Consider the following 15,006-nt stretch of genomic DNA (forward strand, 5'->3'; position numbering starts at 1 on the left):
ATAACACTGGCCACGTAATATATAGCACAGCCCACGCAGTACATAACACAGCTCACATAGCATCTAACACTGGCCAGGTAGTATATAGCAGCCACGCGGTATATTACATAGCCCACGTAGTATATAGCAGTGTGGGCATCATATCCCTGTTAAAAAAAAATAATTAAAATAAAAAATAGTTATATACTCACCTGCCGGGATCGAATCCAGCGAAGCTGTGGCGCAGGCGATGAGCGTGCGGCTGCAGCCATCTTCCGTTTCCAGGATGCATTGCGAAATTACCCACATGACTTAGCGGTCTCGCATAACGCGGTCAGTTACCCTGTGTTAGGACAGAAAGACGGAAGTACCCCTTAGACAATTAATATATATATATATATATATATATATATATATATATATATATATATATATATATATATATATATATATATACATATACAGTGGGGCAAAAAAGTATTTAGTCAGTCAGCAATAGTGCAAGTTCCACCACTTAAAAAGATGAGAGGCGTCTGTAATTTACATCATAGGTAGACCTCAACTATGGGAGACAAACTGAGAAATAAAAATCCAGAAAATCACATTGTCTGTTTTTTTAACATTTTATTTGCATCTTATGGTGGAAAATAAGTATTTGGTCAGAAACAAAATTTCATCTCAATACTTTGTAATATATCCTTTGTTGGCAATGACAGAGGTCAAACGTTTTCTGTAAGTCTTCACAAGGTTGCCACACACTGTTGTTGGTATGTTGGCCCATTCCTCCATGCAGATCTCCTCTAGAGCAGTGATGTTTTTGGCTTTTCGCTTGGCGACACGGACTTTCAACTCCCTCCAAAGGTTTTCTATAGGGTTGAGATCTGGAGACTGGCTAGGCCACTCCAGGACCTTGAAATGCTTCTTACGAAACCACTCCTTCGTTGCCCTGGTGGTGTGCTTTGGATCATTGTCATGTTGAAAGACCCAGCCACGTTTCATCTTCAATGCCCTTGCTGACGGAAGGAGGTTTGCACTCAAAATCTCACGATACATGGCCCCATTCATTCTTTCATGTACCCGGATCAGTCATCCTGGCCCCTTTGCAGAGAAACAGCCCCAAAGCATGATGTTTCCACCACCATGCTTTACAGTAGGTATGGTGTTTGATGGATGCAACTCACTATTCTTTTTCCTCCAAACACGACAAGTTGTGTTTCTACCAAACAGTTCCAGTTTGGTTTCAGCAGACCATAGGACATTCTCCCAAAACTCCTCTGGATCATCCAAATGCTCTCTAGCAAACTTCAGACGGGCCCGGACATGTACTGGCTTAAGCAGTGGGACACGTCTGGCACTGCAGGATCCGAGTCCATGGTGGCGTAGTGTGTTACTTATGGTAGGCCTTGTTACATTGGTCCCAGCTCTCTGCAGTTCATTCACTAGGTCCCCCCGCGTGGTTCTGGGATTTTTGCTCACCGTTCTTGTGATCATTCTGACCCCACGGGGTGGGATTTTGCGTGGAGCCCCAGATCGAGGGAGATTATCAGTGGTCTTGTATGTCTTCCATTTTCTAATTATTGCTCCCACTGTTGATTTCTTCACTCCAAGCTGGTTGGCTATTGCAGATTCAGTCTTCCCAGCCTGGTGCAGGGCTACAATTTTGTTTCTGGTGTCCTTTGACAGCTCTTTGGTCTTCACCATAGTGGAGTTTGGAGTCAGACTGTTTGAGGGTGTGCACAGGTGTCTTTTTATACTGATAACAAGTTTAAACAGGTGCCATTACTACAGGTAATGAGTGGAGGAAAGAGGAGACTCTTAAAGAAGAAGTTACAGGTCTGTGAGAGCCACAAATCTTGATTGTTTGTTTCTGACCAAATACTTATTTTCCACCATAATATGCAAATAAAATGTTAAAAAAACAGACAATGTGATTTTCTGGATTTTTTTTTCTCAGTTTGTCTCCCATAGTTGAGGTCTACCTATGATGTAAATTACAGACGCCTCTCATCTTTTTAAGTGGTGGAACTTGCACTATTGCTGACTGACTAAATACTTTTTTGCCCCACTGTATATATATATATATATATATATATATATATATATATATATATATATATATATATATGTGTGTGTGTGTGTGTGTGTGTGTGTGTGTGTGTGTGTATGTATGTATGTATGTATGTATGTATGTATGTATGTATGTATGTATGTATGTATATATATATATATATATATATATATATATATATATATATATATATATATTTATTTATTTTTTTTTTACTTGAGACGGGTTATAGTTTTGAATAAGTCAACTCCTTTACCATACAGTGTACTAGAAATTAAGAAAAAACAAAATCAAGTGCTGTGAAATGAAGAAAAAAAAAGCACATTTGCCATTATTTGATGGGTTTTGTATTTATGGCATTTAATATGCGGCAAAAATGACCCAACAATATGATTATTTTTCTTCTAGTTGTGAAAAACAATTTCTGAAATTTGTAACAATGTATTTTATTTGTGGGCTTATTTTTTGCTACTAATAATTCAGTCTTCCGTTGATAGAGCTGTGCAAGGAACGGGAAGCCAAACTGAAAAATGGACAATTCTGGCATTTCAAGTGTGTGTGTGTGTGTGTGTGTGTGTGTGTGTGTGTGTGTGTGTGTGTGTGTGTGTGTGTGTGTGTGTGTGTGTGTGTGTGTGTATACACACACACACACACATATATATACACACACACGTATATGTATGTATATACCGTATGTATGTATTATGTATGTATGTATGTATGTATGTATGTACACACACGCAGTACAGACCAAAAGTTTGGACACACCTTCTCATTTAAAGATTTTTCTGTATTTTCAGGACTATGAAAATTGTAAATTCACACTGAAGGCATCAAAACTATGAATTAACACATGTGGAATTATATACTTAACAAAAAAGTGTGAAACAACTGAAAATATGTTTTAGGTTCTTCAAAGTAGCCACCTTTTGCTTTGATGACTGCTATGCACACACTTGGCATTCTCTTGATGAGCTTCAAGAGGTAGTCACCAGGAATGGTTTTCACTTCACAGGTGTGCCCTGTCAGGTTTAATAAGTGGGATTTCTTGCCTTATAAATGGGGTTGGGACCATCAGTTGTGTTGAGCAGAAGTTTGGTGGATACACAGCTGATAGTCCTTCTGAATAGACTGTTAGAATTTGTATTATGACAAGAAAAAAGCAGCTAAGTAAAGAAAAACGAGTGACCATCATTACTTTAAGAAATGAAGGTCAGTCAGTCCAAAAAATTAGGAAAACTTTGAAAGTGTCGCCAAGTGCAGTTGCAAAAGGCATCAAGCGCTACAAAGAACCTGGCTCACAAGAGGACAGCCCCAGTACCGGTAATTCGGTTTCTAGGAACCTTCCACGACCGCAGTATAGGAGGAGGTCTCCCCCCCTAATAGGGGACAGGAAACAAAGAGGTTAAATACCCCTCCCCTTCCTGCAACCACCAGTGTTTTTTTCTGGACACAGTAGCATGTATAGTTACCACTTAAGTGCAGGGATCATCCAATAAGAATATCAGATGGGGGGTAAATTAGTGCGGTCGTGGAAGGTTCCTAGAAACCGAATTACCGGTAAGACGAATACTATTTTCTCCAGTCACTTTCCATGACAGCAGTATAGGAGTAATGCCAACAACTAATTTTAGGGAGGGACAACTGCCTGGAGAACACGTCTGCCAAACGATAGGTCCCTATTGAAATTTAGTCTGTAGTGCCTGGTGAATGTATAGACTGACGACCAGGTGGCGGCTCTGCACATCTGCTCAGATGATGCGTTCCCTCTCTCTGCCCAGGAAGTAGAGACTGAACGGGTGGAGTGGGCCTTCAGCGATGCCGGGGGTGCAAGATTCTGAGATGAGTATGCTAGACAAATGGCTTGTTTGATCCAGTTAGCGATTGTACTTTTAGCCGCCTTTTTGCCTTTATTCCGTCCTGTGAACTGGACGAACAGGTTTTGGTCTATCCTCCAATTTTCAGTCTGTTGGAGGAAGAAAAGAACCACCCTGCGGATGTCCAGGGTGTGAAAGGCTTCTGCCTTCGGATTAGAGGGATTCGGACAGAATGAGGGTAAAACGATATCCTGACTTCTGTGGAAGTCTGAGGCCACTTTAGGCATAAAGGAAGGGTCTAGCCTAAGGATTATGCTATCCATGGTGATGGTTAAATATGGTTCCTGTACTGACAGGGCCTGCAGCTCTCCTATACGCCTGGTGGTAGTGATTGCTACTAGGAAGACGGATTTAAAGGTCAGAATCTTTAAGCTGATGGCTAATAAAAGGTTGAAACGGGTCCCGGGTTAGACTATTAAAGACTAGGTTCAAATCCCAAGGAGGGGTCTGGTCATGGAGCCTAGGGCGAATCCTAGTTGCAGATGTCATGAAACGTCTAACCCAGCGGTGGCCCGCCAAATCCTTATCAAAGAAGGAACTACACTGTGTGCAGAATTATTAGGCAAGTTGTATTTTAGAGGATTATTTTTATTATTGATCAACAACTATTTTCTCAATCAACCCAAAAGACTAAAATATCAAAGCTTAATATTTTTGGAAGTTGGAGTGGTTTTTTTTTAGATTTGGCTATCTTAGGAGGATATCGGTTTGTGCAGGTAACTATTACTGTGCAGAATTATTAGGCAACTTAATAAAAACCAAATGTATTCCCATCTCACTTGTTTATTTTCACAAGGTAATCCAATATAACTGCACAAAATTTAGAAATAAACATTTCTGACATGCAAACCCCCCACCCCCCCCAAAAAAATGAGTGCCCAATATAGCCACCTTTCTTTATGATGACACTCAACATCCTTCCATCCATAGATTCTGTCAGCTGCTTGATCTGTTTACGACAACATTGCGTGCAGCAGCCACCACAGCCTCCCAGACACTATTCCGGGAGGTGTACTGTTTTCCCTCCCTGAGATCTCACATTTTATAAGAGACCACAGGTACTCTATGGGGTTCAGATCAGGTGAACAAGAAGGCCATGTCATTATTTTTTCTTCTTTGAGACCTTTACTGGCCAGCCACACTGTGGAGTAGTTGGAGGCATGTGATGGAGCAATGTCCTACATGAAAATCATGTTTTTCTTGAACGATACCGACTTCTTCCTGTACCACTGCTTGAACAAGTTGTCTTCCAGAAACTGGCAGTAGGTCAACCCGAAAAGGTCCCACAAGTTCATCTTTGATGATACCAGCCCATACCAGTACACCACCTACACCTTGCTGGCATCTGGAGTGGAGCTCTCTGCCCTTTACTGATCCAGCCTCTGGCCCATCCTTCTGGCCCATCAAGAGTCACTCTCATTTCTTAAGTCCATAAAAAATTTGATAAGTCAGTCTTAAGATATTTTTTGGCCCAGTCTTGATGTTTTATCTTATGTCTCTTGTTAAAAGGTGGTCGTTTTTCAGCCTTCCTTACCTTGGCCATGCCCCTGAGTATTTTGCACACCTTGTGCTTTTTGTTACTCCAGTAACGTTGCAGCTCTGAAACATTTCAAAACTGGTGGCAAATGGCATCTTGGCAGCTTCACGCTTTATTTTCCTCAATTCATGGGCAGTTATTTTGCGTTTTTTTTGCCCAGCATGCTTCTTGAGACCCTGTTGTCTATTTGCCATGAAACGCTTAACTGTTTGGTGATCACGCTTCAAAAAGTTTGACAATTTCAAGACTGCTGCATCCCTCAGTAACCAGGCTGCAAGGTTCAACCTGTGTAAGTCTGGGTGTAGCAGGGGTCCCTGCTGAAGAAGGTCGACCATTTGGGGCAGAAGTATAGGGCCCTCTTGAGACATGTCTGTCAATGCGCCGTACCAGCTTCTTCCTGGCCACATAGGTGCCACCAGAATCGTTGTGACTTGGTCTGCCCGGATCTTTTGTAGAGTTCCTGCTAACAAAGGAATAGAAGGGAAGGCGTATGCCTGAGCAAACTTCCAAGAATGGGAAAAGCCATCCAGTCCTTGCGCTTCGCTTGAGGGGTTGAGTGAGAAGAAAGTGCTCGACTTTGTGTTCTGTTGGCAAACAGATCCTCGTTGGAACTTCCCCACCTCCGAACCAGGGATAGGAAGACCTCTTGGTTTAGAGACCACACTCCCGGATGGAAGTCCCTCCTGCTGAGGAAGTCCGCTTTGGCATTGTCTGATCCCTTTATACGCACTGCTGTGATGGATACAAGGTGTTTTTTCGCCCAGGAAAAAATCCTTGCAGCGGCTAGTTTCAGGCTGGCGTATTTTGTGCCTCTCTGGTGTCGGAGGTAGGCCACTGTGGTCGTGTTGTCGGACATTAGATGTACATGGTGACCTTGAATGAGGACAGATGCGGCTTTTAACGCTTCCTCTACCGCCTTTAGTTCCCTCAGATTTGAGGAGCTGGACCTGATGTTTGGGGGCCATAACCCCTGAAAATGAGATCCTTCAACTACGGCACCCCAGCCTTTCTGGCTTGCATCCGATGTGAGCACCTTCAGAGGAAGTTGATCCCAGCTGACTCCCTGTTGAAGATTTTGGAAGTTCAGCCACCATGAAAGGGAGGATTTCACGTGACTGGGAAGGGGAATCTTCCTGGTTAGTGCATTCTGATGTCCTTTCGAATGCAGCAAGACGTGGGATTGAAGGACTCTTGTGTGGGCCTGGGCCCAGGAGACTGCTTGGATGCATGACGTCAAAGAGCCCAGGATTGACATAGAGTCTCTTAAGGTTGGGGTCCTCCGATTCCTGAATCTGGAAATCCTCTGGACGAGGTCGAGCTGACGATCTCTGGGCAAGAAGGACATTCTTTTCCTGGAGTCCAGAAGAACTCCCAAGAATTTTTTCCTCGAAGATGGATGAAGATCTAACTTTACCAAGTTCGGAATCCACCCAAGGGATCTCAGGATGTCCAGGACTTTCGTCACATCCAGATTCAGACGAGGAATGGATGGAGCGACAATAAGAAAATCGTCCAGATATGGGATGATACAGATCCCCTGTTGTCGAATGAAGATTACTGCTTCCGACATGATTTTGGTAAATACCCGCGGAGCTGACGAGACTCCGAATGGAAGGACATTGAAATGATAATGGCTGACCCGATGGCCTTGGGAAACTGCAAACCTGAGGAACTTCCTGTGGTCGGGATGAATCGGCACATGATAATATGCGTCCCTCAGATCTACCGTAGCCATTTCCCAATCCTGACCAATAAGCGGGATTGCTGATCTGATTGATTCCATTTTGAATCTTCGATATTTGATGACCTGATTTAGGGGTTTCAGGTTTATGATGATCCGATGTTTCCCAGAATCCACAGGAGCCATCCTCCTTTTCTTAGGAGGAGGGGGCTGTGGTGTCGAGGCCTGGGAAAGGGCCGTCAAAGGACTAAAGCTCATGTCTGATGAGGGTTCTGATACTGTCCAGAAGAGAGGTCTGTTCATTACAAAGCACTTCATCCGTGCATGGTTGGCAGCTTTTTCTTATATGCGAAGGGAAGCTTGGAAGCACATGCTCCACACTTGCGGCTGGGCATCTTATTCTTTTTAGGGGCAGGAACCTTGTCTCCCTAAAAAGAGGGAGAAAGGTAAACTAAGTCACCTTACAACTATCTGGACAGCAAGAGACCTCATCCGCTACTTACAGTAGGAGGGTGAACGCTGGGCTCTGCAGAAGCAGAGTGTAGGGGTTTGTCGCCATCCATACGGTCAGTCACCAGTCACAGAGGGACATAGACAGATGAGCCTTACCTGGAGGATTTCCCCCCAACCAGGAATATATAGCATCGACGTCTCCAGCGTAATTAGGTGCTCCTCCTCCCTATGGTCCATAGGGGGTAATCCATAGAAGAAACGCCCGTCATGGCTGCTGCTGGAAAGGACGCCGGCCGGCGCGCTTGCGCTCCAGTGTGAAACGCATAGGAACGAAACCAGAAGTTCGGGAACGTCACTTCCGGTGCACGCGCGGCTTCCTTCCGAACAGCAGCAGGGAGGGAGGAAAATGCCGGGGAGCTACAGGAGGACCCCGGTTTGCACTTCACCGCCCTGCTTTATCCCGCGAGGAGGCGCAGGAAGGACGGGATAACGGGTCCCAAGTCGCGCGGAGATGGGAGCAGTCACAAGAGGAGGAGAGCGGAGCTCCCGACCTCGACTGCCCGGCACATAAAGGTAACTTCGCTCCTGATCGCTGGCCACGGCAGCACTATCTGAAACCTCTCCATGCCCCATAGGTTAAAAGGAAAAACACTGGTGGTTGCAGGAAGGGGAGGTTTATTTAACATCTTTGTTTCCTGTCCCCTATTAGGGCGGGGAGACACCCTCCGATACTGCTGTCGTGGAAGGTGACTGGAGAAAAAAAGACAGCCAGAGAAAAGTATTTTAATATTCTTAATTTCACCATACTTACAACCACGCCTAATTCCTGCGACGCCCTCGATCGCCTGCAAAAAATAAAAAATAATAAACCAACTGTATACTCCCTGTCTGACGTGGGACAATCGTATTAATTGGATTACAACGGACACGGAGTATATTGTTGGTTTATTATGTTAATTTTTTTCAGGTGAGCGAGGGCTTCGGGGACTAGGTGTAGATGGTGAGTATGAACTATATATGTACTGTATGTGTGTGTTTTTCTTTTTTCATTCAACACATTAGCTGGATGATGGAACTACTACTGTCCCATCATTGGCTAATGTGTCAATCACTGTCACTGTAGCAGGCATAGCCAGATGGGACTTTTAGTCGGACGATGCCCACACACACACACACACACACAGCCCTGGCAGACCCACGGACAGCCCGCAGACCCCCCGCAGACCCTCGGTCAGCCCACAGACCCCCGCACACACAGCGCCGAGATACAGTGCTGGAGATCGCAGTATGCGTTCAGTGCTTACATATACCGCGATCTCAACCGCAATCTCTACTGTGATCTCCTGGGCCACAATCCTCATCCCCGGATGCATAACTCCGTGGGGTCCAGACTGCGCAGGCGCTTCGCGCTTGTGCAGTCTATAAAGGCTTCGGACAGAGTGACGCTCCTAGCATTATATTATAGATTTTTTTTGTTTGTTTCAGTTTTCGCTCCATTCTATGATCATGGTCCATACACCTGACCTACACGGACATCTGAACTCGGCCTAAGGGACCATCGTATGTAAGATGACCAGATGGATATCTGCAAGGAGGAAAATAAGTTCCCTTCAATAGAGAAACAGATTTATTCTTTCTGGGAGATAGCCAATTTGCAAATTTCACTAGGCACAATAGATCACAAAGGGCTTTGATTCTAACCAGGTCATAAAACAACAACACTCTACCATTTAAACTATCAGGGTACATGCAGAACATTAAGGGGAAGTCCCTAATTTGACACTACCGCCCCCCCCCCTAGACTATGAGGAAAAAATACAGATCAGCTATGGAAAACATGCTTTCGCTCTATTGTAAAGCACCTGGCTTGCCAGGAGGGCATTCATTTGAATGGTCACCATGTAATATCACATTTTCCACATAGTGGCCACTATAGGAGAAATGTATAGCAATAATAGTTGCTCTCTGGGGTTAGAGAAAGAAGCTGGACCCAATACAATCCATGCACGCAGACCAACATGATATCACATAAAAAATTAAGTTTTTCCCTTTAACAAATATATCTCTATGCTTAAGACTACTCACCTCTAGTTGCATGCTTTCTAATCTACAGGGGGGCAATGTAAGGTAACATTAAATGCAATGTTACAGTAATGAAAAGTGTTCATAAATGCAAAAAGCTCACAAGGTGCGGAAATAGTTTTACGAGGGAGGGGAGACGGTAATTTACAAGCCTCCTTACCTGTACTCGTTTGTTTTTCCAAAAGATATTGTAAGCCTCAAGAAGAAAATGGCACGAGCCATAATTAGTAATTCATGTAAAGTGCCTATATCGCAACATTCGGATTGCAGACAGGGGAAAATTTAACACACCAAGACGTGAAAGGTTAGGGCACGACAACATGCAAAATTTAGAAGGGTAATCCATGGTTCCAAATGTATTTAGTTGTGTCAAAATAAAAGTTCTTCTAGTTACTAAAATTTATAGCGGTGCCAATACGCAACACCTCTTAAATCTTGAATAAAAGATTCACCACAATAGGATTAATGCAGATAAATAGCCTTCTATGTTTATCACACTGCTCTATAGGAGGGGGGACAAAAATACAAAAAAACCTGCTTAAATCCACTTCATAGATTGTAGAATGGGATCAAAGAAACATCAAGTCTTCTCAATCCATATATGCTGGAGCAATCACCCTGTGCTTCCCAGTCATGTGTCAGATACCACCGTACATAAATGTCATATGCAGTGTGGGCCAATGAATCTGCAAGGTGTGTGCAGTTTTGTATAGAATGATGGAGGAGGGGGACAATCGGAAACTTATTAAATATGTATAGTCATAATACAGTTTTAAAAATAAAACTAATTAAAAAAAAATGTATGGTCATAGTGAATATGGAGGGATACAAATGTGGTCCAACAGAATAGGGATTCTGGGTTTAATTACAGGATATAGTTTGCAGGGCCGGCGTCAGCACCCGGCACAGCGGGCAAATGCCGGGGCCCTGGGGAGAGAGGGGGGCCCACTCACGCTGTCATAGATACAGCTGGGAGAGCAGAGCAGGAGATAACATGCTCTCTCCGCCTACAAAGTCACTGCTGGCTGCGTTCTCTTAACCCCTATGTGCCAGCTCTGACACAAGCATCTTATCACTCAGTGAGTGCAGCCAGGCAGGCACACATAGGGGTTAAGAGAAGGCAGCCAGCATGACATTGTTTGTGGGGGGAGAGAGCACTTTCTCTGCTCTGATCTCCGCCCCGTGCTGCTGAAGTTATGAGGCAGATTCAGGAGGAGCTCCTAGTCCTACCAGTGCATGAGTGAGTGGCGCTGCTATATGCTACGTGGGCTGCTATATGCTACGTGGGCTGCTATATACTACGTGGGCTGCTATATACTACGTGGGCTGCTATATACTACGTGGGCTGCTATATACTACGTGGGCTGCTATATACTACGTGGGCTGCTATATACTACGTGGGCTGCTATATACTACGTGGGCTGCTATATACTACGTGGGCTGCTATATACTACGTGGGCTGCTATATACTACGTGGGCTGCTATATACTACGTGGGCTGCTATATACTACGTGGGCTGCTATATACTACGTGGGCTGCTATATAGTACGTGGGCTGCTATATACTACGTGGGCTGCTATATACTACGTGGGCTGCTATATACTACGTGGGCTGCTATATACTACGTGGGCTGCTATATACTACGTGGGCTGCTATATACTACGTGGGCTGCTATATACTACATGGGCTGCTATATACTACATGGGCTGCTATATACTACGTGGGCTGCTATATACTACGTGGGCTGTGCTATATGCTACGTGGGCTGCTATATACTACATGGGCTGCTATATACTACATGGGCAGTGTTATATACTACATGGCTGTGTTTATATGCGATCATGAATCGGGGTATGTGTTAAAGGGGGGGCCCACTGAGACTCTTTCGCCCGGGGCCCTCAAAAACCTGGAGCCGGCCCTGATAGTTTGCCACTTTTTTCAGTCTGTATCCCATTCTCAAAGAAGCACATGGCCTGCGGGGTTAAGTGAAGCCCTGCTTTATTTACAGGACCAGCTTACAATGATAGAGAGGAGGAAGGAAAAAAATAATCTAAATCGTAAAAGGGAACCAGTCAACAAGTACATCCATGTTAGACTAAAGGTATGGACAGAATGGAACTTTCATACGGATTTAATACATACCTTTAGTGTAAAGTCTGCAGCCTGGTTTTCATCAAATCATCATGATAAGTTTTGGTTTCCTCATCTATTCGTGCTTTGGGGCGGGACTGTGGGTAGGGTTTTCTACTCAGAGGGCTCAGCCACAGCCCCTCTGCAGATTTTTACACTAAAGGTATGTATTAAATTAGCCATTCTGCCTATACCTTTAGTTTAACATGGATACTCCTGCTGTCAGGTTCTCGAAGTGGAAAAATGACAATGCCTCAAACCCGGTAAAACAATTGTACCAGAACACACTGCTGGACAATGCCTATTTAACAGCTAAAGTGGTTATATCAAGAAAAAAAGAAAGAATAAAGAAAACCTCCCGCAGCCGCCACTATGAGGTCAGCGCCGTTTCACCTGGCAGCCATGTGACGCTGTTACCATCTGCAGCATCAGTGGCCGCCGAGACATAGCACTGGCAACAAAAGAGCCGCACCGGTCCTGCTGGAAAGTATGTTTTTTTCTATGTTATTATGGCCACGTTAGTTAAGGAAGGGTTATCCAGTAGTGGAAAACTTCTCTGAAAAAGAACCCGTATCTTAATATGGCTGTATTAGACACTGGATGAGGTTGGGGAGATTTTCCCAATGGGGACCAAGATCTATTATCCAGGGCTGCTGTAAAGTGCGGCTCTCCCACCTGGAGGATGTGGCACAGAAAAATAACAGGTAACAGTGCAAGAAGTTTGTGTCACAAGTCGAGATGAGTGAGTCAATTTAAGGCAAATCAAATTCACTTCGAGTGTCACAAAAATTTAGGATTTGCAAGAACAGATTTTTCTTTTGCAATTTTATTTCCTCAAAGCAAGAATATGGGGTCCTGCTGGCCACCGATTGGCTTGATTCTTTTTCACCTGTCCTTGCATCACTGCTCCCCCTTGTGCCCTCAGAACCTGGTCTTCTCCATCGTCTTCACCTTTGGTGCGTTCAGCGCTGACTAGGCCTCCAGTGACATCATGTCGTCATGAGAGAAATACTGTGCACTGGATGCCCAAAGGGTAAGAAATAAAAATCTGATGACATAGGAGAAGACTGGAGCCAGAGGGAGGAAGAGAAGCCGTGAAGGATCGGAGAGGAAGCTGCGGCGCTAGCAAAGGTGAGGGGCAAGGCGATATTTTTTATCTCATCGATTTATTATGCTTTAACGTGTGGAGAGACTGCAGAGCAAAATAAACTGTTACTCGCGATTCTCATTGATTTCCAGTCTGAGTTAGAGCAAATCTGGGAAATCAAGTTTACTCAGATTAGCTCATCTCTAATCACCGGTTTTATTTGCAAAAAAAAACCCAACGATCAGCTGAATTGTTGGCCTAAATGCAATGGGAAGTCAAGTTGTCGAAATGATTAAAATAATTTGCAAGGTAATAAAAAAAAGCACATTTTTGTCTTCATTAAATAATAATGGAAGTATTGCAACAAATACAAGTTACTTTACTTAAAGAGTGACCATTCTTTTAATCTACTGCAAAAGAACACGAAAATAAACTTTGTAACATCTCTTATCAGAGCAAGCTTCTATCTCCACCCGGACCGGTCAGTCATTTTCAACTGCCATCTTCAATCTCAGTAATGTAGCAATCTGTCATCACTGAATACAGGTCTTACCGATGAATTGAGAATTCTGAAAATGAATGATAATTCCTGACAGAGAAGGAAGCAGATTTCTCAGGTCTAAGGGGTAAGGTTTCTCCTTGTGGAGAGTGGCATACCAGCTCTGGATTGTCAAGGTAAGGAGGCTTATTCGCCGTGCAATGCTCCTCTGGGAAATTTAGTATGCAAATTGCCTCTTCAGAGAAAGAGAGGACTTGAACTCTACAGCGCCACCTGTATGTCACTCTCCACAAGGAGAAACCTTACCCCTTAGACCTCAGTCCAGAGCAATGTTTCTCAACTCCAGTCACCAAGACCCCACAACAGGTCATGTTTTCAGGATTATCCTTAGTATTGCACAGGCGATGGAATTAATGCTTGAGCAGGTGATGAAATTATCACCTGTGCAATACTAAGGAAATCCTGAAAACATGACCTGTTGTGGGGTCTGAGGACTGGAGTTGAGAAACAACCTAGCCAAATCAGTTCTCATGCTTCGCACTGACGAGGGCCAACAGCCCGAAACACCGTGTCTGGGAATTGAGATACTGATTTGGCTTTTATCCTAAGTCATATTACAAGACTTGTTAAAGGGTTGATTGTGACTTGGAGGATCGCTACTTCCAGCAGGTGGCGCTATAGAGTTCAAGTCCTCTTGTTCTCAGAAGAGGCAATTTTCATACCAGATTTCTCAGATAAGATATATTGCAAAGTTTCTTATTTTCATTTGTACTGTTGATTTAAGACATACAAAACAAAAATCAGTTACTCTTGAGGAATATGAAGGGCACATACTTCATAAAATGTAAAAGTTTCTTATTAACAATAAATCCACCTATTTAAAAACAGACAACATACCGTATATAATCGAGTATAAGCCGAGATTTTCAGCCCACTTTTTTGGGCTAAAAATCCCCCTCTCAGCTTATACTTGAGTCATACCCAGGGGTCGGCAGGGGAGGGGGAGCGGGGACTGTCTAATTATACTCACCTGCTCCTGGTGTGCTCCCTCGGCACCGGCAGCTTCTTCCTGTACTGAGCGGTCACATGGTACCGCTCATTACAGTAATGAATATGCGGCTCCACCTCCCATAGAGGTGGAGCCACATATTCATTACTGTAATGAGCGGTAACGGTGACAGCTCAGTACAGGATGAAGCTGCGGCGTCGGGGAAGCAGAGACTGCACAGCGCCAGGAGCAGGTGAGTATAATGGGGAGGGGAGCGCTGCGCGATATTCATCTCTCCCCATTCCGGGCGCCGTTCAGTCTTCAGCGTCTTCTGCAGTGACGCTCAGGTCAGAGGGTGCGTTGACGTGGTTAGTGCGCGCCCTCAGCTGGAACGTCAGTGCACAAGACACTGAAGATGGAGCGGCGCCGGAACGAGGAGCAGGTGAATATTGAAAGTGCCGGGGGCCTGAGCGACGGAGAGGTGAGTATGTGATTTTTTTTTTTTTATCGCAGCAACTGCAAATGGGGCAAATATCTGTATGGAGCCATAACGTTTGTGCAGCACTATATGGGGCCATAACGTTTGTGCAGCACTATATGGGGCAAGTGTCTGTATGGGGCCATA

The 15,006-nt window shown here is 44.3% G+C and overlaps 1 protein-coding gene across 8 annotated transcripts in view; it reads right to left on the bottom strand.

The window, feature by feature from the left end:
- The window catches only part of GBF1 (golgi brefeldin A resistant guanine nucleotide exchange factor 1), a 349,375-nt gene that overhangs the window by 147,248 nt on the left and 187,121 nt on the right, over positions 1-15,006 (bottom strand). The gene's annotated exons all lie outside the window — the stretch shown is intronic.

The sequence above is a fragment of the Ranitomeya imitator genome, chromosome 2 (assembly GCF_032444005.1).
Source record: "Ranitomeya imitator isolate aRanImi1 chromosome 2, aRanImi1.pri, whole genome shotgun sequence".
Lineage (NCBI taxonomy): Eukaryota > Metazoa > Chordata > Amphibia > Anura > Dendrobatidae > Ranitomeya > Ranitomeya imitator.